Raw genomic sequence first — 22,984 nt, 5'->3', positions numbered from 1 at the left:
TCAACGTAAACGGTGCAGTCTTTACTCCAGACAGGATGATCCACAGAGCAATTAACACACTTTAGAGGAGATGGGCAACCGACACCTTCGTTGGCGACCGCACCACATTTGCCGCAACGAGCTTCTTCCTTACATGCGAGAATGTGCCCAGAGTGCTGGCATTTAAAATAGCACGCAGGGTTGGGGACATAAGGCCGTACTTTTCAGCAAAGGAAACGTGTCTCGATACGCTCTGGAGCTGTTGGGCTACTGAAGCTGAGACTTAAGGGAAGAATAAAAGAATCATCCAATAAAAGTGGACCTCTCTCAGACAAAGGCAGCCTTCCTCTCAATGGAAGAACATGGCACAGTCTCCGACTTCAGCACACCAAGTCAGAACATGTAGTGTAAAACTAATGTGTATCCGTTCAAATGAGCCACATAGACCATCAACTGCAGACTAATCCTATTGGACAGAAGGAAAATAGACTCCTAACATTTTAAAATTGTTACAGGGACCAAGAAAAGAGTTTGCTATAGGGCAAGTATCGATTAATCGAAACTGGTTAGAACTGACTTGTAAAGTGTGGTATCACATATCGATACCACCCCATGACATATCAAGGTTGCTAACAGAATGGCAAGTTTCGATCTGATGCAGACAGCAGTCGTGCTTGATGTGGCAGACCCAGTGGTGTGCATCCGCTCAGCCACACCTCCAGAAGCTCTGTACTACGAGTGCCCTCTGCTGCCACAATATAGGACAGCCGGCAGCAGCCACCCAGCCCACTAGCGCTTGGAGCCACTTCTCTACATTATACTAAGCACACGCTGCCTACTTGAGGATACAATACCCTAGTCTGGGCTTTATTGCAGGGAGCCTCTTCCTCGTTAACATTGTGATAGTTGGACTCTGTTTCTTGTGGCATTATCTATAATCAGTCTTCATATACATTTAGCAGAACAAATAAAACAAATCTTCTGTTTGTTGTGTTAACTTGTTCGTCGATCATTAGTGCTCCTGTCCAGCTTTCCTGCAATGATAGTTGCCACATTACACTGTAGCCTACCTCTCCTTATCATTGTGTACAAAGTTGTACAAAAAATGTTCAAATGTGTGTGAAATCTTATGGGACTTAACTGCTCAGGTCATCAGTTCCTAAGCTTACACACTACTTAACCTAAATTATCCTGAAGACAAACACACACACCCATGCCCGAGGGAGGACTCGAACCTCCGGCGGGACCAGCCTCACAGTCCATGACTGCAGCGGCCTTAGACCGCTCGGCTATTCCCGCGCGGCCAAAGTTGTACACAACAAGGAGACTACAACAAATATAAAATTCATGATCCTCAGAAAACAAAATTTATTGTGAGGGAAATGGAAGTGGAGGGTGAACAGGAACCTTTCAGTGTCTTCCCTGTTGGCAACGGGATCTTCCAGAAGGATAACAACCTGTCATAAGGTGAGAATGGTGCTACAGTGGTTTGATGTGCATGACAATGAACTTACATTCATGTCTTGGACATCAAATTCGACTGTTCTAAGCAGAATGGAACACATATGGTACGCCAATTACGCACCCACAAGCCACTGGCCAGTAATTTACAGGAAATACTTGATTGTGCATATGCACCGTTGATGCCATATACCTCTGGAAACCTACTCTAAATGTATGGGTCGGGATGTTGACTAGAGGTATGCAAAGTAATCCTCTTAACCTGGGATAATTAAAAATGTATTCCAAAATAATGAACAACGACGTCATTACCTATTAATTTAAACAAGAATCAAAATTAAGTGTATTTATCACTTTAAAGTGCATGTTAGCTCACCTCACAAACATGGGAAATGCTTGACAAGGCTGTTTAAGGAATCTGATTTCAGATTCTACCAAATACATACCATTATACAATAATTATGCTTGTGAAATCATACTATGACTGCAAGAATGTTAGTATTAAAAGGTAGATAGTGTGAAAGAAGGGTATGTGTTTGCATCTGTGGCCAGAGCTGAAACCATATGGATCGCAAAGTTTGAAAGCAAGTATTCAGAATGAAACTAGAAATTAATGGCCTTCAGAAAGAAATATTAGACTGTTGTAGTGCCTCATCTCGCTGTCACGTCTATATTTCACGATGTTAACCTGCATATGGAGAATAGAGTGGATTCAGAATCAGTCATTAGTGTCATACCAACAACTTTTGTCTGTGGTTAAGCTGAACTTGGCTAGAAAAATTTCTAAGTCCCCTGTTTAGCAGCTCGGAAACGCATTTTAATGCAGGAATGCTCAGCTGATAACGTGTTGAGAAGAATGCTGGTGGGGAAGGGCGCTCAAGGAGGAGTGATTTTGTACCGTCTCCTATCTAAACGGAAAACTCGCGTGTTTTTCGTCCATCACATTGTGTATATTAGCTGAACTATGGATGTTCCGAGTACCAACCATTAAAACGAAGCTGATCCCCTTCCCTGACTCCTGTTTCAGGCAGTTAACCAGTAACATGCTCCGTAACACTTTGCACTGAGAAACTGTGTCCTGCTCTCTTTCTGTCTGTGCCTGTTGTCAGTGAGTTTCAACCTCAGCAGCACACAGTAGACTTTCTCTCCCTAACTTCTAAATTGTTGATGTCAGCCAGTTACAGCCATTCTTACATTGTTTTAAACATTTGGTTTTTGTAGTGCTTGCACTCGGTCGCATTCCAAGCTGTCAGAGGTGTCCTAATTCCTGGGTTCTCACTCCATTTTCCAATGTTATCTATAGCTATCGGTGTATTTCGAAGACCCTTTAATTTCTAGGTTCTGTTCTGAATAATGATCTTCCAGGCCTCACCAAGAACGGTACAGCCACTCCTTCAACATCCAGGTTGTTAAAACAGAATCCGCTATAGCCCTGTACAACAGGAGATCGTATCTACATTTTGAGTTCTGGTGAGCGGCGCCCAAGAGCGGCTATTCAAAGCAATGACCGGCCTGACAAAGTGGCGCTGACCTCCACAGCTGTCGGCGAGTCCTTCTGGGAATTCTATTAGGGGCGGCCACTCCTGGCCAACTAACATGACCCGCTGCCTGCCTGCTGTCTTGCAGCCCAGCGCAGTATGCCTCCATAGTGGTTTCTTGTTTCGGTGAACCATGCAATACGGTATCAAAATGTGGTCTGTGTTAATTAAGTAATGGTAATCACTGGTGCTGACAGACATCGAATTTATTCGTCTGGATTAATTATTCCGAATTGACTGGTCAGTTACGGGAGAGTTTATAACACCACAGCTCTTACGCTGTATGGATTTAATTTTTTTTGCTTTATTTAATGTGCATTGTTGATCGTCTGTAAATGTATTTGAATCGATAACATAAAATTGTATACTCTTTTCTTTGTTAAAACTTTGATGTCGTAGTTTGTTTCAATGCAAAGTAGTGTATCTGTACTGTAAATACTTTGTCCCATTTGGAGGGAACAAAACTTACTGTATATAATTGTAATTCTGTGTGAATAATTTTTTTTGTAGAAGTGTTAATATGTGCAAAGGCTCTGTCTTATTTAATGTATTTGTTTGCTGTTATGTAAACTGCTGATCCTCACTTAGAGCTCTTAGTTATTCTGTATGTAAAAGGTGTAAGGGTTCCCCTCGGGAACGGAACAGCGCAACGCGCGCAAAATGTGGTTGGCATAGGTGGAAAAGGTGGAACTGATAGTCAGTCGGGGACGAGCAGTCAGTCGGGGACGAGCCAGCAGTCAGAGATGAGCTACGAGTCCGTGCACTGCCGTATAAAAGTTGCATAGTGCTGGTTTCGAGAGAGGCTTTTCTGTTATTTTCCAATGCCTCGGATGGATGGATAAATAGCTGGGCTATTCTGGAATTTGTACCTATCTTCGCCACCAAGAAATGACAGAGTCCAGCAATTCTGTCTGCAATTCCACCTACCAACATGCAGTTGCCACCACATTGCGCAATCATTGCAACGTCATATTGTAAGGATGTACAGTGAAGGATCAGCTTAATGGATGTGTTATTGTGCTGAAATATAAGGTAATGTGTATCTGAATTTATGTACCTACCTTGATTTTTCTCCTCATCATAACACCTCTCAGGGTCCTTTCCGTTCGAACTAAAGTGATTACCGAGTACCCTTACTGAAAGTACGTTAAAACTCAGTTTGCTAATTAATACCTATTGGACAGAATAAAGTTAAAGTTAATGTGGCAAGAGAGTGAGTTATAATTAATGATGCTTGCTGAAATAATTTTCCTAGTAAAACTGATTATTAATGTGTTGTTGCCAACTTCAAATTAAAATCTCTCAAGACTAAGGTTTATAAAGTTTTGCTTAGTAAATGATCACATTACTACCTGTTGCTAATCGCAGAAAGTGAGCTAGTATCTTACAGTAATATTAATTTTATGTCTCATGGTAGTAAAAGTGGAAAATTGCATAGTAGGAAATTATATACTCATGATTACTAAGTGTTTGTCTCTCTTGTGTGCATATTAACAGTATAAAGACCACTCAGTTTGTGTAAGCCTTGAAAGTGATAGTGTTTTCCTGTACGTGTTATAATTTTGCAAATAGTTTGTGCTGCTCCAGTTGTTAGCTTCAATCTTAAAACATATGTGTGTCAGAGTTCATTGCACTCCCGTGTGGCCCAGTCTAGGTTGTGTATGTCCGTTATAGTTACTTATACCTACTTTCTAAAACGAGAATGTTAATCATTCTCTTGCCTAGTTAGGCTGGCGGCCGTTTTCTTTATCCGTTGAACAGTACAGATAGGCAAAATTTAGTTTGGTACTGTTCAAATATTTACGTAATTCTGACTTTCATTTCCGATAAGCCACCTCCGTTAGGAACAACACGGTCAACATAACAAAATTCCTCTCAGAGGGTAACACTGCTCTGTTGCTTCGTACCATAATTGCTTTTACAAAATAGTTTTATGTCACAACCTGTTTCTAGCATCGAGGTTATGGTATAACAGTAGCAGACGGGTAGTGTTATAAGTTCTGGGAAAATTGGTCGCGTAACGCTGCAAGTATTTGTCGATTGGATGCAACACACAATCACTGTTGTATTGCATTCAAAATGTGGATCAGCTCTCTACTAAGCAGGTGGGCATAATGTTTTGGCTCATCAGTGTACATATAGATGACCGTTATCAATACATAACATCGACTTGAGAATATTGGCCAGACACACTTTGATGAGCTTATAAAGCACAGTCTGCCGTTTTTATGTGCCATTCAAGTCAATCAGTCTCAACAAACATCGACAGTCTGGTCTAAACGGCTAAAGTGGAAGGTACACGTCCTCAGTCGAGCAATGTGCCCGCTCTTGCTTGCTGTAGTATTGATTCTTAGCGATCATGCATTAAAGCCATTTTATGGGTTCTGCGGGGAACTGTGGACATCTCGATCCGTTCATTTACAATTTCCTGAGGATAATTCTGTGTGTATGAATATATTTCGATCTCTTCAAGATCGATTTGAAACACAAACATTACATAGAACATTTTAATGAAATTATCCTCCCAAACACGAAGTGAGTGGAAAAAACATATCAGAGATCTTGTTCCCGTGAAAGTAAAAATCACTACTGAAAAGCACACGTTTTAGAATAAAACTGCGTCGAGAAATTTCCATAAACCTGGTGCAATACAACACTGTCTGGCATAACCAGTTAACCATACGGTAGAATTAAATTACATATGAGCGCAGGACCACATAAACACGAAACATAAAAGCAATAATGTGTCTGGTCAGAACAGAGAAATGATCTACAGGATACCATAGAAACAAACAGCCAGCAATAATATAACATCGCTGATTCAGCTGTCAATACAGAAATCACATCATTATGAAACAAATTTTCATAATTAGAAAACCTCAGAAATTTCTGCTCCAGCTACAGTTTAACACCTATAGTTCCACGAACATCAACGGAGCATACTTTTACAGTAGTGACAGCAACTAGGACAGCGATATCATATGGACATGAAGACCACTTGTTGTACCTAGCAAAGCATAATTCAATAATACACTAAATTTCCTACTTCAGTGTCGGAAATATTGTACCCACCCATATACAGGGTGAGTCACCTAACGCTACCGCTGGATATATTTCGTAAACCACATCAAATACTAAGGAAGCGATTCCACAAAACGAACGTGAGGAGCGGGGCTAGTGTAATTGTTTAATACAAACCATACAAAAATGCACGGAAGTATGTTTTTTAACACAAACCTACGTTTTTTTTAAATAGAACCCCGTTAGTTTTGTTAGCACATCTGAACATATAAACAAATACGTAATCAGTGCCGTTTGTTTCATTGTAAAATGTTAATTACATCCGGAGATATTGTAACCTAAAGTTGACGCTTGAGTATTACTCCTCCACTGTTCGATCGTGTGTATCGGAGAGCACCGAATTACGTAGGGATCCAAAGGGAACGGTGATGGACCTTAGGTACAGAAGAGACTGGAACAGCACATTACGTCAACATGCTAACACCTTTTTATTGGTCTTTTTCACTGACGCACATGTACATTATCATGAGGGGTGAGGTACACGTACACACGTCGTTTCCGTTTTCAATTACGGAGTGGAATAGAGTGTGTCCCGACATGTGAGGCCAATAGATGTTCAATGTGGTGGCCATCATTTGCTGCACACAATTGCAATCTCTGGCGTAATGAATGTCGTACACGCCGCAGTACATCTGGTGTAATGTCGCCGCAGGCTGCCACAATACGTTGTTTCATATCCTCTGGGGTTGTAGGCACATCACGGTAAACATTCTCCTTTAACATACCCCACAGAAAGAAGTCCAGAGGTGTAAGATCAGGAGAACGGGCTGGCCAATTTATGCGTCCTCCATGTCCTATGAAACGCCCGTCGAACATCCTGTCAAGGGTCAGCCTAGTGTTAATTGCGGAATGTGCAAGTGCACCATCATGCTGATACCACATACGTCGACGTGTTTCCAGTGGGACATTTTCGAGCAACGTTGGCAGATCATTCTGTAGAAACGCGATGTATGTTGCAGTGCTCTCCGATACACCGATCGAACAGCGGAGGAGTGGTATTCATGCGTCAACTTTAGGTTACAATATCTCCGGATGTAATTAACATTTTACAGTGCAACAAACGGCACTGTTACGTATTTGTTTATATGTTCAGATGTGCTAACAAAAACAACGGGGTTCCATTTAAAAGAACGTATGTTTGTGTTAAAAAACATACTTTTGTGCATTTTTGTATGGTTTGTATTAAACAATTACACTAGCCCCTCTCCTCACGTTCGGTCTGAGGAATCGGTTCGTCAGTATTTGATGTGGTTTACGAAATATATCCAGCGGTAACGTTAGGTGACTCACCCTGTATATCCACATGATAACCTGATGGTGGTAATCACGCTGAAATAGGCCTATTGTAATAAAAAATGCAATCGAACACAACAGCGTCTTAGTGTCATAGCATAATATATAATGATATATGACATATATGACACAGCGAACCGAGATGAATACAAGCCTACGGAACTCATAGCGTTGGAACCGCTGTGTCCTTGACAGCACAAAAAATGGTTTTGGCTGAAATTTGAATCTCTCGCCTTATTACGCAAAAGCTGAATCACATTATGGGGTGTACAGATCTACTCATAAAAACACTTGTAACTGTTGGTATAGTAGAAGGATAGCACCTTTTTGACATTTAGCATGAGGAGGCACCTTCTAAAAAAACGAAACAAAACTAGGCAGCTTTATTCGTAGTGTTGCAGACCTAGTAAAGGCGCTTCATTTCGTGATGCTGAGTGAAGAGGGATAAGACGTATCTAAATGTTGGCAGTTGTCAAATAATGGACCAGTATTTATAGCTCAGCGGCAGCCGGCACGGTAGCTCAGATGGTTCGGTATTTGAAAGGTGTCAGACGATATCCACATAGAAATACTGTCGAATATGACGTAGAAACAAACAGACAGAACGAAATAATATGAAAAAAGTGGCATAGTCGACTGTGTAGCATGCAACTGGCTGGCTACATGGTTTGGTGCAGAAGTAAGGGAGAGTGCTTGGGAGTGACTAACGGACTGCAGTACGTCTGCCCAGGAAATTCCATCATTGCTTTTAAACTACAACGCGTCTCATGTAACCTACAATACACAGAATAGCACCCTGGGCTCTGTCTGTATGGCCCGTCACTATTGGTTTTCTTGCTATTCTCAGATATGCAACAGATCGCACGATTGGAGAAGTGTTGTTTTGTCTAACGAATCTTGCTTCAGCTTCAGGAGTGGTAATGGTTGAGTCATGAATTGACTCTGCTCAGAACTGCACTTTGATTGGACACTAACACTTCGACACGCGTCTCATACTATGGTATCCTGTGCCATCGGTTATTAATACTGAGCATGTATTGTGCTTTTATCGAGAAGTTAACATCATACTGCTATACTGTGTAACTTGCTTCACGGGCACACTTGCTACCGCTTTATACTAGATTAACCGATACTATTTTTCCGATGGCGGTAACTGGCGCATTGTCCAATATTCCGACAGTATTTTATAATTATCAACTCCGATATGGAACATGCGTGGGGGTCGACCTTGTCATTTCACTCTTCAAACAAAGAAATAGTTATTTTATGAACTGACAGTAGCGTTTATGTAAAGTTTTAAGGCAAAGTTATTATCCGGATCTTCAAATAAATTCTAGACTAAAAATATCTATAGTGAAATGCATATCCAGCGTTTATCATCTCGGCTTGTGTTTTATTACTCTTATCTTTCTGCTTATAAAGGCCAAAGGTCAGTTTTGGAAGCAGCACCGCAGCATCTGTAAGGAGATACAAACTCGTTTGAAAAACCAAACAAAGCGGCGTAGTCGTTAGTCACTGACGTATTAACCGACAACAGCCAGCTTGTAATACCCGACCTGTCGACATGTGTTTGGGTTTACTTGATTTTCCACATTCACTTTAGGCGAGTACTGGTGACGCAGGTTAATGTTTCTTCCCACTACAGACCTTCTTCAACAAAGGTAATGCTTCGACTTCAGTGAGAATTAAATCAACAAAACGTTCATCATTATATTCCCCTTGCCGTTTTTCGTAGCAGATATATCCTTTGTCAGATCAGTACAGAACTAATGGATCAACAGTTTGTAAAACGAGTATACGTTTCACAAAAACCGTTCTTGTAACAAACTATGAATCACATTAATACTATAAGTCAATAGTAAGATGTATGTAGCTTAAAACATTTTCTGTAGAAATTGATGCACAGCTTCACTGTATTTAAACAACGTTATCACAAAACTTCCAGAACCTGGTGCACTGTGTGTTGTGACCAGACGAAACTATAATCGTCCAGCCACAGCTGTGTATAATCGTCCAGCCCTAACTGTGGGTACTTCAAGTGCTCTTGGAGATGGTTCTTTTTATTTTAATTTTTACTACAACTGTTCTTTGCCTCAGGAGAGCGTAAAATATTTACAACTGGCGCTGACTATGAAAGCATGACTTGTGGCATACAATCACTAATTTTTCACCTGAAGTACAGTGTTCACCTTTAACTAAAGTACATATTCATCTAAAAGTTCACAATCAATTTTTCTTCGCGGTGCTGTTGACTGCTAAAGCTGACGTCAGAAGCTGGGACTGAGCTGTTTCATGGTCTACACTATATTGACCTCTGCGTGAGGGCGCTGCTATGCTGAGAAGGGAGGCGTAGTCTTCAGGAGCGCCTTCCATATGTTGTTGCGGTATGCAGCGGAGCCAAGCGGAGTGGCCGTGCGGTTTAGGGCGCCATGTTACGGATTGCGCGGCCCCTACCGCCGGAGGTTCGAGTCCTCTGTCGAGAATGGGTGTGTGTGTGTTGTTCTCAGCACAAGTTAGTTTAAGTAGTGTGTAAGTCTAGGGACCGATGATCTCAACAGTTTGGTCCCTTAGGAATTCAAACACATTTGAACATTTATGCAGCGGAACCTCGCTAACGTCTGTGACCTCGATATGCATTGCCGACTGTTGTGTGGCACCGCGATCTCTGGACGATACCACACTGTGCACTTCTTTGCTCGAGGACCAGATTACGTCAAGCATTCATCTCCATGTCACGGATACCATTACATCAGGTTATAGGAAGGTCCCTTCGTGTCAAGTAGGTTATTCTACTGCAACTGATAATCGTTACGTACTGGATGCGAAAGAATCTTCGTTTAAATGGTGTAATGGTACCCGTAATTTGATGATGGTCCATAAATAAACACATATTACATCAGCTAAATACTTTAAGACATTATTTAAATTTGCTTACTAGTACCCATTACCAAAAAATTACATAAAATCTTCTACAGATGACCCACAACGAGAGCGTATTCAGTTCGAGGCCGAATTGCTTGTAAGACTGTTTCAGTACCTTCATAGGAACAGTTACGTATCCCAGCATGAGGCTAGTTGCTTGTACTATTTTAATGACCAATGTCAGCTCTTCTCCATGTGCTATATAATTTGTTCTGTGAAATGAAATCAGTACGGCTCATATAAACGGCCACTTAAAAGCTGTGATATATTACAGAGTTTCCTGCCACGTTACCATGTAAGTTTTTAGTTTAAACAAGATGAAAATTTGAAGGTATGTTATGGTAATGTCGCAAGACGTCTATAAAACTACCAAAAGCAAGTAACATCAAATAAAATTCACTGACGGACAAATAGAAGGAAAGAGTTGAGTTGATATAATTAACAACAGCATCAGAGAACAGCCGTTGTTGCTAACAATGCAATACGTAAAAGTAGGAAAATTAAACGCATTGAGACATTAACGAAGGCTGATGTTTTTGTAGCGTTTCCCAACAGCCGAACAGTATTTGCACTTGAACCAAAAGAAATGTTTAAAATTTACAGGTAGGATCAAAATGGTTCAAATGGCTCTGAGCACTATGGGACTTAACATCTGAGGTCATCAGTCCCCTGGACTTAGAACTACTTAAACCTAACTAACCTAAGTATATCACACACATCCATGCCCGATGCGACAGTAGCAGCAGCGCGGTTCCGGACTGAAGCGCTTAGAACCGCTCGGCCACAACCACCGGCTACAGACAGGATCATATTTACCTCTGTAACAGAGAACACCTGTGCGTAGCAGTTATTTTTGGCAGTGTAGTATGTGGAACTAGAAAATATAAAAACTTTGCTGTTGTGTGATAACAGTGTCACTCTGTCCGAGATATCAGATCACTTGCAAGATCAGTTTAGTGAAATGGTTAGTGTGTTCGCAGGAGATAAAAAGAAAAATATCAACAAGTGTAAAACAAAAGTAACGGAAGCCAGATTATATCCAACGATGTTAAGGGAATTTCATTAGGAAATTAGCCACTGAAAGTTGTTGACGAGTCTTGATATTTGCGTAGCAAAACATCTGTCCGTGGCCGAAGTACAGAGGTCGTGATAAGCAGACTGGCAGTGCCCAGATAAGGGTTTATTAAAATGAGAAATCTGTTAATATTGAATATACTTGAAGAGCCAAAGAAACTGGTACAGATGCCTAATATCCTGTAGGGCCCCCCGCGAGCACGCAGAAGAGCCGCAGCACGACGAGACATGGACTCGACTAGTGTCTGAAGTAGTGCTGGAGGGGACTGACACCAAGAATTCTGCAGGTCTGTCCAAAAATCCATAAGAGTACGAGGGCCTGGAGATCTCTCTTGAACAGCATGTTGCAAGGCATCCCAGAAATGCTGAATATTGTTCACGTCTGGAGAACACCGTGGCATGAGTGGATACATACAGGATGCTTACGTCCGTGTCACCTGTCAGAGTCGTATCTAGACGTATCAGGGGTCCCATATCGGTCATACCGCACACGCCCCACACCATTACATAGCCTCCACCAGCTTGAACAGTCCCGTGCTGACATGCTGGGTCCATGGATTCATGAGGTTGTCTCCATACCCGTACACGTACATCCACTGTATATAATCTGACCAGGCAACGTGTTTCCAGTCCTCAACAGTCCAATGTCGGTGTTGACGGACCCAGGCGAGGCGTACAGCCTTGTGTCGTGCAGTCATCAAGGGTACACGTGTTTGCCTTTGGCTCCGAAAGGCCTTCTCGATGATGTTTCATTGAATGGTTCACACGATGACACTTGTTAATGGCCAATCATGGAAATCTGCAGCAATTTGCGGAAGGGGTGAACTGGAGGAGTCTCTTCAGTTGTCGTTTTTCCCTTTTTTGCAGAATCTTTTTGCGGCCGCAGTGATGTCGGAGAATTGATGTTTTACCAGATTCCTGATGTTCACCACAGTACACTCCTGAATCGGTCGTCCGTGTAAATCTCCACTGCATGGCTACCTCGGAGATGCTGTGTCCTCTCTCTCATGCGCCGACTATAATACCACATTCAAACTCACTTAAATCTTAATAACCTGCAAATGTAGGAGCATTAATCGATCTAACAACTGTGGCAGACACTTGTTCTCTTATATAGGAGTTATCGACTGCAGTGCTGTATTCTGCCATTTTACATATCTCTGTATTTGAATGCAGGTGCCTATACGTTTCTTTGATACTTCAGTGTAAATTTAAGTGTTAGGAACTCCTTCTGAAGCACCTTCTCTGAATTGTATCCTTATACGGAAGTGACGCGTCGGCGATAAATCAGTTCACACTAGAAGAGAAAAGAAGATTTTGAAAACAGGTGTTACAGAATATCGCCGAACAATTGCTATGTCGATCGTGTAAGTAACAAAAAGGTACTCAATCGATTCGGTGAAAGAAGATATTTCTGACGGAACCTAATAAAGAGGGAACATGTTGAAAGGACAAATTCTGAAACATCCGGAAACAGTCACGAAGGCAATGGTGGGGGGGGGTTAAAAATTGTAGACAGAGACAGAAGCTTGACTACAGTAGGCAGGTTCAAATGCGTTTAAGTTGTACAAGTTGCCAAGAGATGCTGAGGTTTGCAAGGGATAAGTAAGTGTGGAGACCAAATCAAGCACGTCTTCTGAGTGATGTCCACGATAACGTGCAGTGCCCTGTAATTTCGTAATTACTGAAACAAATGTGACAGGAAATCCAGAAAAAGATTCTGTGAATGAACTCGGAGCTAGGTAGCTGTCTACAACTTTCATAAATGAAACTTTATGCACAGTTGATCAATGCGAGGAAGACAGATGGAGCGACCCTGTGCAACCCCCTCTGAAAAGTTTTCTCAGTACTGCAGCCTCTGATCCGTCGACAGATAGATTTTTAAAATTAGCTGACTTGACGATCAGTTGGACAGTGGTGGCGGGTAGCTGCAGGGGCGGAGAGGCGCGTGTTTTTCATTTGGCGGAGCTCGGCCTCCCCTGGGGCCGCGACGTGGCGTTTACTGCGCCCCCTGCCACGCGGGGATGAAAGCGCGCAACAAGAAAGAATCTCTACTCTCAACACTAGTTGTAAGAGCTTTGCTTTCAGCTCAAGTTCCTGCTCACAAAGCTTATGGAATACACGTCGTTTACAAATATAGCCTCACTGCCTTTTCTTCCAGTGGTCGCTTTTTCAAGTGTTTGTTCACGTAAATGGCCGACTAAAGAGACAGTTCACTGTCGAATGAAAGCAGAGAAAGCGGTATAGCTTGACTCTGTAAGCAGGTTGAATCCTCTGCCGTTCTCATTAGAGAAAGCCTCGTATCTTTGCATTATACCTGGCGGCATTGCACTCTAAGTGGCGCGGCTGTCTGCCCCCACTTTCTGTTATATACACTCAAATGCTGTGGCGTTCGCTAACGCCTGAAAACCTTTTATTGGTAAATGGTGAGTGCAACTGCATTTTGAACCATGACAATAACTCGAGCGCTAGTCCACAACTAATTGTTACCGGTGACTCAAAGTGAAACAACAGAAATACACTATCTTAATTCTCTACAGATTAGAGATCTCATGTATGTACCAGCTACAAGCTCACGATAAAAGTACAATTTAGTCAATGTGTTAAATATTTGAAGTTATGCATATAACCGGCAATATGTTTAAAGAAGTAGTGAAATTATGTTTGCTAGAAGTCGCTAAGTGCTCTCTTTATCAGACACAACATCAGGGTAATATGGGTAATTTGCGCTCCTTTTTTAAGTAAAAGCTAGTTTTTCACGAACCTCAATGTTTACGATGTCGTATCTCCTGAACCATGTGTAGCACTGCGGTATTATTTTGCAGGTGCTTTCAGTGGATACTGCCTGAAGAATGTTTCGGGAATAGTGTTTGCAGTAAAGACATATAAGATTAAAACTTGGTGCTTGATCCGTTAAGTTTACGGCATGAACGGCGAAAATGTAGGAAGCGATGAAGTTTTTCGCTTTCACCGCTTTTGTGGGAGCCGAGAGAGGGAAAAAGTTTCGCAAAAGATTTTAAATGCTGTATGAAGTGTGTTGAAAGCCGCAAACTGCTTCAATTCTCAAATACTGGATGAATGTAATCTGGGTATTTGCGAACGGTGACTTACGCTGACTCAAGATCTATACATATTGTCTGTCTGTAATACCTGTCTTATTGTGTTTAGCCGATAACGGATGATTATACCTCTTAATGAGTATATTGTGATAAAATTATAAATTTTTAAATGTGTTCAATTATTATATGAAATTCTGAAAATCAAATTTTTGTTGTCCCTGGAAGTTGTTAGATAGCCAACCTGCAACTGTGATCGAGTGCTACGAAGTGGGTTATTGTTTAATAATACGGATGTACGGTAGTCAGGTAAAACGTTTCATGCCTCTTATATAACTACTTCAGATCAAGTTAAGTCCGGTTCAGTGTTATTGGTACCCCACCGGGCATTACGAGGGTTACTTCACTTCTTGTTGTTGTTGTTGTGGTCTTCAGTCCTGAGACTGGTTTGATGCAGCTCTCCATGCTACTCTATCCTGTGCAAGCTTCTTCATCTGCCAGTACTTACCGCAACCTACATTCTTCTGAATCTGCTTAGTGTATTCATCTCTTGGTTTCCCTCTACGAATTTTACCCTCCACGCTGCCCTCCAATGCTAAATTTGTGATCCCTTGATGCCTCAGAATATGTCCTACCAACCGGTCCCTTCTTCTTGTCAAGTTGTGCCACAAACTCCTCTTCTCCCCAATTCTATTCAATACCTCCTCATCAGTTATGTGATCTACCCATCTAATCTTCCGGTTTCTTCTGTAGCACAACATTTCGAAAGCTTCTATTCTCTTCTTGTCCAAGCTATTTATCTTCCACGTTTCAGTTCCATACATGGCTACACTCCATACAAATACTTTCACAAACGACTTCCTGACACTTAATTCTATACTCGATGTTAACAAATGTCTCTTCTTCAGAAACACCTTCCTTGCCATTGCCAGCCTATATTTTATATCCTCTCTACTTCGACCATCATCAGTTATTTTGCTCCCCAAATAGCAAAACTTCTTTACTACTTTAAGTGTCTCATTTCCTACTCTAATTCCCTCAGCATCACCCGACTTAATTCGACTATATTCCATTATCCTCGTTTTGCTTTTGTTGATGTTCGTCTTATAGCCTCCTTTGAAGACACTTTCCATTCCGTTCAACTGCTCTTCCAATCCTTTGCTGTCTCTGACAGAATTACAATGTCATCGGAGAACCTCAAAGTTTTTATTTCTTCTCCGTGGATCTTTATACCTACTCCCAATTTTTCTTTTGTTTCCTTTACTGCTTGCTCAATATACAGATTGAATAACATCGGGGAGAGGCTACTACCCTGTCTCACTCCCTTCCAACCACTACTTCCATTTCGTGCCCCTCGACTTTTATAGCTGCCATCTGGTTTCTGTACAAATTGTAAATAGCCTTTCGCTCCCTGTATTTTACCCCTACCTCCTTCAGAATTTGAAAGAGAGTATTCCAGTCAACATTGTTAAAAGCTTTCTCTAAGTCTACAAATGCTAGAAACATAGGTTTGCCTTTCCTTAATCTTTCTTCTAAGATAAGTCGTAAGGTCAGTATTGCCTCACGTGTTCCAATATTTCTAGGGAATCCAAACTGACCTTCCCCGAGGTCTGCTTCTCCCAGTTTTTCCATTCGTCTGTAAAGAATTCGTGTTAATATTTTGCAGCTGTGACTTATTAAACTGATAGTTCGGTAATTTTCACATCTGTCAACACCTGCTTTCTTTGGGATTGGAATTATGATATTCTTCTTGAAGTTTGGGGGTATTTCGCCTGTCTCATACATCTTGCTTACCAGATGGTAGAGTTTTGTCAGAACGGGCTCTCCCAAGGCCGTCAGTAGTTCTAATGGAATGTTGTCTACTTCACTTACTTTCTTAATATCTCGCCCAACACCTATCCCACCTACCACACCTTCATCATTTTTATGAAATAAGAAATGCTCTTGTTTGTACCATACACAGTTTCCTTACTTTTCTGTTCGTCCGCATTCAACACTGAAAGCTTATAGGAAACTCCGAAATAGAACCAAGCAGAGCGTGAGGAATGCCAAAATCAGACATGCCCGCTCTGTCGTATGCGGCATATCAAAACCTGCTGCACTGTGGAAAAAGCTGCGCAGTTTCGGTATAGGGAAGCGAAGATCTGACGCTGTTTATCAAGCGTCTGCAGAAGAATTAAACGATTTCTTCTCAACAGCTGTAAACTGCCACGCTGCGACAAATTACCAGCCCCAAGATATCAATCTCTCGAGAGACAAGTTTTTCCTAAACCATGTCACTACCGGCACAGTACAGAAGGCAATTACGAGAATCTCTTCCGAGGCAGTAGGAAATGATGGAGTGAGCATTGGCATGATCAAGAACGTCGTAGACACTATTACTCCAGTTATCACAGACATCTTCAACCTGTCTCTTCCCAGTAGTACATATCCTACTGAGTGGAATCAAAGTTTAGTTCAACCTATACCCAAGACTGACAACCCTAAGTCGCCAGGTGACTACAGGCCGATCAGCATACTACCTGCAATATCTAAAGCCCTAGAATACATCGTCCATGAACAGCTGACGGATTACCTCAAAACTCATAACATCCATGACAAATATCAGTCAGGCTTTCGAAAGCCCCAATTGTACAGCAACTGCATTAATCAAAGTAACTGATGACATTAAACATGCTATGGACAGACGTGAAGCTACCATCCTAACACTGCTTGACTTTAGCAAGGCTTTTGATACAGTTGACTTTGATATATTACTAATTAAAATGAAGCAGCTGAATTTCTCAAACAGCGCAATACACTGGTTCGACAGCTACCTCAAAAACAGAAGTCAACAAGTCATTTGTGGGTCGGAAAAGTCATCATGGAAAAACGTGCGCTCTGGAGTTCCCCAAGGCTCCGTCCTTGGTCCATTACTCTTCTCACTGTACAGTAATGATATTTCTTCAGTGATTCACTCCTGCAACTACCATCTATATGCCGACGACATCCAACTGTACATAAGTGCAAGCCCCAAGAACATTGCTGACGCAGTAGCGAGTATGAACGCGGATCTTTGCTCTGTTTCTCGATGGGCACAGAACCTTGGTCTGAAACTAAACCCCAAGAAATCCCAGGTCATACTTATATCTCATCCAAAGTTAATCAGTCGGCACTTTCACGAAACAGTCCCTCAAATACACCTCAATGGTACCCAACTACCATACCAAAAAACAGTAAAAAACCTTGGAATAATCTTGGATGAACACCTAAACTGGGAAGAACAAACAGTTACAGCTTGCCGGAAATCGCTCTCCTCCCTACATGCAATTCAGAAATTTAGAAAAATATTTCCAACCCATGTTAAACAAAAATTAGTCCAAACACTAGTCTTGCCTAATCTTTACTACTGTGATGTAGTTCAACACGGCACAAATAGTGAAAATTCGAGACGCCTCGAGCTAGTGATGAACGCTTGCGTTAGATACGTATGCAATATACGGTTGTATGATCATATCAGTCCTTCATACTCCCAGCTAGGTTGGATACGCCCACATAAGGCACGCGATCTCCACACGATGTGCTTACTTCATCGATTTCTTAGCCACTGGTGCCCCCAATACTTATCTTTTCACATTAAACACCTATCATCATTCCACAACCGCAATACCAGATCGGATACGTCTAGCATCTTGGCTGTACCTTTACATAACACAAAATCTTTCTCCATGTCATTCTCCATCTCAGCCATACGACTATGGAACGCGCTCCCCTGTGATCTGCGTCTTATCCGGAACCACTCAACATTCAAGAGTGAACTCAAGACTTACATATTAGGGACGGTATAGCCACCATTGTTGGGCCCCTCTCATCTCTTTCTTTCTCCTCTCCATCATAGCTTCGAATTTTACCATTCTATTTCTCTTCCTCTAACCTATCTACCTCTTCTATATCTCTTTCACCCCATTCTATCGTCTTATGTCTCTGCTTGATGAGAATAACTCACAAGCTGCAAGAATATAACGAGAAAATTCCCAACTAGCAATAGCACTGACATTCATAAAAGAAAAATATGTTTACTTTCATATGCATAGTCATTATTATTATTATTATTACTATTATTATTATTCTTGATTGTTATAATTAATTTTTGATTGTTATAATTATCATTGTACTACGTTTATAATCTCTATTTTTTTTCTTAACATTAATACTGTATAACATGTAATATGTCCTTAATGTTCTGTAGAAACTGAAATTTGTTGAATCTGAGTATGCCTGGTTAGGTGTAAGAGAGGGCCTGAAGGCCCTAATCTTGCCAGGTAAAATAAATGCATAAATAAATAAAATAAATAAAAATGAAACTTTTTTGAGATAGTATGGTGCAACAACTAGAAGTCAAAGACAAATTAGGTCCAACTCATTTTCTGCGGAAATTCTAAATCTGTAAGATGAAGACAAAGACTCGTGATCTCCAGTGACGTATCGTGTCTAAGGAAAAGTTATGTCTAGACCATTCTTTTGTCACCATGTAACTATCACTTTCTTAATGTAACTTCATATAACTGCGAACTTATTAATGCCACAAACAGTTGATAATACGGTACTTTGCACATATTTCCAACAAAATAGCAGTATTTAATTCTATCTTGGCGAAACCATGGCTTTACTTAGTGAACGATTTACAGATCAGTGGATGGTCTGACGAATGTTTAGTACACTTTTACCTAGTTTACTGAATATGATACCTCTTCAGATTCAATACTGAGAACTTAATAATAATTGAGTTCTTACACTGTTATGACTGACAACTACACTTTCCGAGTTCAGAACAGGAACATATGCCATTGTTGATGGATTTATACCAAAACGTTGCAGCAGGTCTGGAAAGATATACAGTTAAGTAGGGACATCTGGCGCATTACCAACTGAGAGATTTAAAGTGCTGTACGGTATGAGACTGACGTGTTTAGCCAAACTGGGCACAAGAATTACGTCTGTGAGTTTCACAGACAATTTATTTACATAAGCGAATTTGATGGCTGCCTTCAAACACTTTCTATTATATGCCGACAATCTTTCTAAATTTTGTACATCGTTCGCAAAAGTATTTTTTCCTTTTAAGTTCTATCCATAAAAATTATTTCCATTCAACTATCTATTAATTGATCTGATATAAGCAATTATAGATTCTTTTTACAAAGCTGCTGGAATATTCGTTTCTATGAGCACTCTGTTAATATGTGAAAAAGTTAATGTTCACTTTGGTATTATTTCTGGTAGTTTGACAATACTTTGAGAAATATCCTTACTGCTTCTCTTTGCGATTGACCACATCTGTGTTTATATTAAGCATTTTTCTTAGTATACTTCGCTATAGTGTGTCTACATTATCAAGTTAATAGCAAAAGATTAGGTACTGACAAACAAATAATTTTCGACTATCAACAGTAATGTTATTAATTACTGTTGTGATGCTGGATATACTACTTGTCCTATATACCGTATTCATTTAGCCATACAATCTTTGTGTTTATATGATTCATTCTTCATTCATAGGTTTCCGGTTGTTAATTTCTTTTAGTAATTTCAATTCTGTTACTCCTTCTATTTAATCTTTCTCAGTTAGAATATATTTTGCGTATTTTTATATTTATCTGCTGTTCATTTTTTTATATTAATGTGTTATTTTCACGATTGTCTCTATATATTTTGTTTCTTCCAACTTCTATTTAATTCCTGAAACTATAACAACAGTATTTTGAAAAATTTGATTGATAATTCCATGCAATTACATACCTAGAATAATTTGTGAAATTATGTTATGTTGAAGTGTTGTATATCAGACACTTTTAATTTATACAGAAAGAAACTGTGAAACTCTAAAAGTGGTAAGGCTGACCCCAGTTTTACTCTGTATTTAATCCCGGCGACCTAGATATCTCCCAACATTTATCTAAATTTGAATCTGTATGTTGAATTGTTAGGGTGTCACTAACTACATTTTGTAATGCTATTTTTCGTACTCTACTATTTGACACTATTTATCCAATCAAATTCTTGAATTTACAATTTTGTTAGCTTTTGACTTCCATCTTCTAGAAATCACCCATACTCTCTGCAAGCTTTTTGTGTGCAGTTTCTTCGATTATATACAGACAAACATTATTAATGTTGACATTTTCCTACCTGTAATTTGTATACTGTATGTTTTATCCAGACAAACGTTTGGTTCCTCTGAAGAGGGGCAGCAGCCTTTTCAGTAATTGCAGAGCCTACATTCTGGTTGATTGACTGATCAGGCCTTGTAACATTAACCAAAACGGCTTTGCTGTGCTGGTGCTGCGAAGGAAAGGGGAAAGTACAGCCACAATTCTTCCCGAGGGCATGCTGCCTTACTGGCATGGATAACTGCATCAAAACAGTCTCTGGACTGAAGAACAACATATTTGATCATACCATCAAACTGCTATGGAATGTTCTTTTGTCTGTCAAATGTTCTCAGTGATCAATTGCTATCCATTTTGTTGAAAACATTTAAATAGTGTTTGCTGAAACTTGTTTTTACGTACTCATTGCCATGCCAGATGCCCTTCCTGCCACCACCCTGAACCCCCTGGGATTGAATAGTGCGAACGTTTTCAAATGTCTGCGAGTTGTGGAACTGTGGAGGAACATAGTAAGCAACCCTGTATTCATCTAGTGGGATGTGGAAAACCGCTTAAACATCCAGACTCGCCGGCATACCGGTCCTCGTCGTTAATCCGCCGGGCGGAGTCGATGCGGGGCCGGCGCGCCTACCCGAGTCCAGGAAGCAGCGCATTAGCGCTCTCGGCTACCCTGGTGGGTACAATAATGACTACTTAATAGTCTTTTATTCAATTCCGTGTGTTACTTACATCAACACACACAAAGAATGGACTGAATGTAATCATACGCAGAGGATATCTATAGTAATGTAAGAGAGATTCAAGAAAAGTCACTTCTTTAATACGGGCTCTTCTTGATTCATACATGATATCTTGTTAACAGTAGATGGACAGGATAGTTCTGTCTTATTAAATATGCGATAGCTGTTCATCACCTTACGAAATCGTCGGCTACAATGCTACACATGTGCACGAACAGTACCTTAGCAGATATGTGGTGGTCTGATTAATATTTGACTAATAGATCCAGTACGTTATACTGAACGCCGACTGTTCAAAATAAAAGAAAGTATCATCGGCTGTGCCAAAAGATGTGTAATTGGGCTTCTAACGTTTTAAATATTCAAAACAGAATTATTATATAGGACTATCAGTACCATCAGATTTTTCGCTGACGATGTTGATTTCTACCAGAAATTATCATCGTTGGACGATAGTAAGTAAATGCTTCAACACTTGCACAGAACTTCCACTTGGTGAACAAATGACAGCTCCCTTTATACGTAGATACCATTCAGTTATAAGATTTGTGCTGAATAGTTTGAGTATGTATTGTGGTATAAGGACTTAGAAGTAATATTAACAATAAGTATGAAGTGGGACTAACGAGCAAAATATGTATTAGAGAAGGATAAAGGAACACATTGACTTGATAGATTCAACAAATATACTGCAATTGAAGATAATTCTCTTTTATCATTCGTCTACTGTTACGTCTCAGCTGCACATTTTAATTAAAAAGTGTGCAGGTGAGACGGAACAAAAAATGAGAAGTGTCTTGAATGAGAATCTTTCGAGGAAATTCTGCACAGTTCTCGCAAAAAGCTGTTTTGTAAATTTAGAGAGCCAGAATTCAAATAAGACTGTGCGTTATTCAGCAGACACCATCATATACGTCGCGTAGTTGCCATAAAAAGATCTATTACGGTGCGTAATAGGCAAGTAGACAGTAGTTTTTCTCTCGCAAGTGTGGAAATGGGATAAAAACGAAAATCGCTGGTATTAACCTTCTGTACTTTCCGTCATTCATAGTAGGAAAGGCTTGCGAAATATTTATGTAGATATCGGACGGATGATGTACTTAGAGGTCCAGCATTGTCCTCATTTGTGTGACTAGAAGGGTCAGAGAACAATGTTCGAAAGTAGTCGAAAGGTGAAAGTAAACGCAAGTGTGGGACAAGTCACTAGACGAGATTTGAAGGTCGCGACTAGCAAATGTGAGACCACGCAACTTGAGCACAGCAATGAGTTGGCTCGATACTGGAGTACCCCAACGCACGCTTAGCGTCTGCACAGACAGACCATCACCGCCTGTGGCGGGCTCTGCTGCTGACGTACATATTTTTACGTATACACTCCTGGAAACTGAAATAAGAACACCGTGAATTCATTGTCCCAGGAAGGGGAAACTTTATTGACACATTCCTGGGGTCAGATACATCACATGATCACACTGACAGAACCACAGGCACATAGACACAGGCAACAGAGCATGCACAATGTCGGCACTAGTACAGTGTATATCCACCTTTCGCAGCAATGCAGGCTGCTATTCTCCCATGGAGACGATCGTAGAGATGCTGGATGTAGTCCTGTGGAACGGCTTGCCATGCCATTTCCACCTGGCGCCTCAGTTGGACCAGCGTTCGTGCTGGACGTGCAGACCGCGTGA

The sequence above is a fragment of the Schistocerca nitens genome, chromosome 3 (genome assembly GCF_023898315.1).
Source record: "Schistocerca nitens isolate TAMUIC-IGC-003100 chromosome 3, iqSchNite1.1, whole genome shotgun sequence".
In the NCBI taxonomy this organism is placed as follows: domain Eukaryota; kingdom Metazoa; phylum Arthropoda; class Insecta; order Orthoptera; family Acrididae; genus Schistocerca; species Schistocerca nitens.
The sequence above is the reverse complement of the archived record's forward strand: the minus strand, read 5'-3'. Positions refer to the sequence as shown.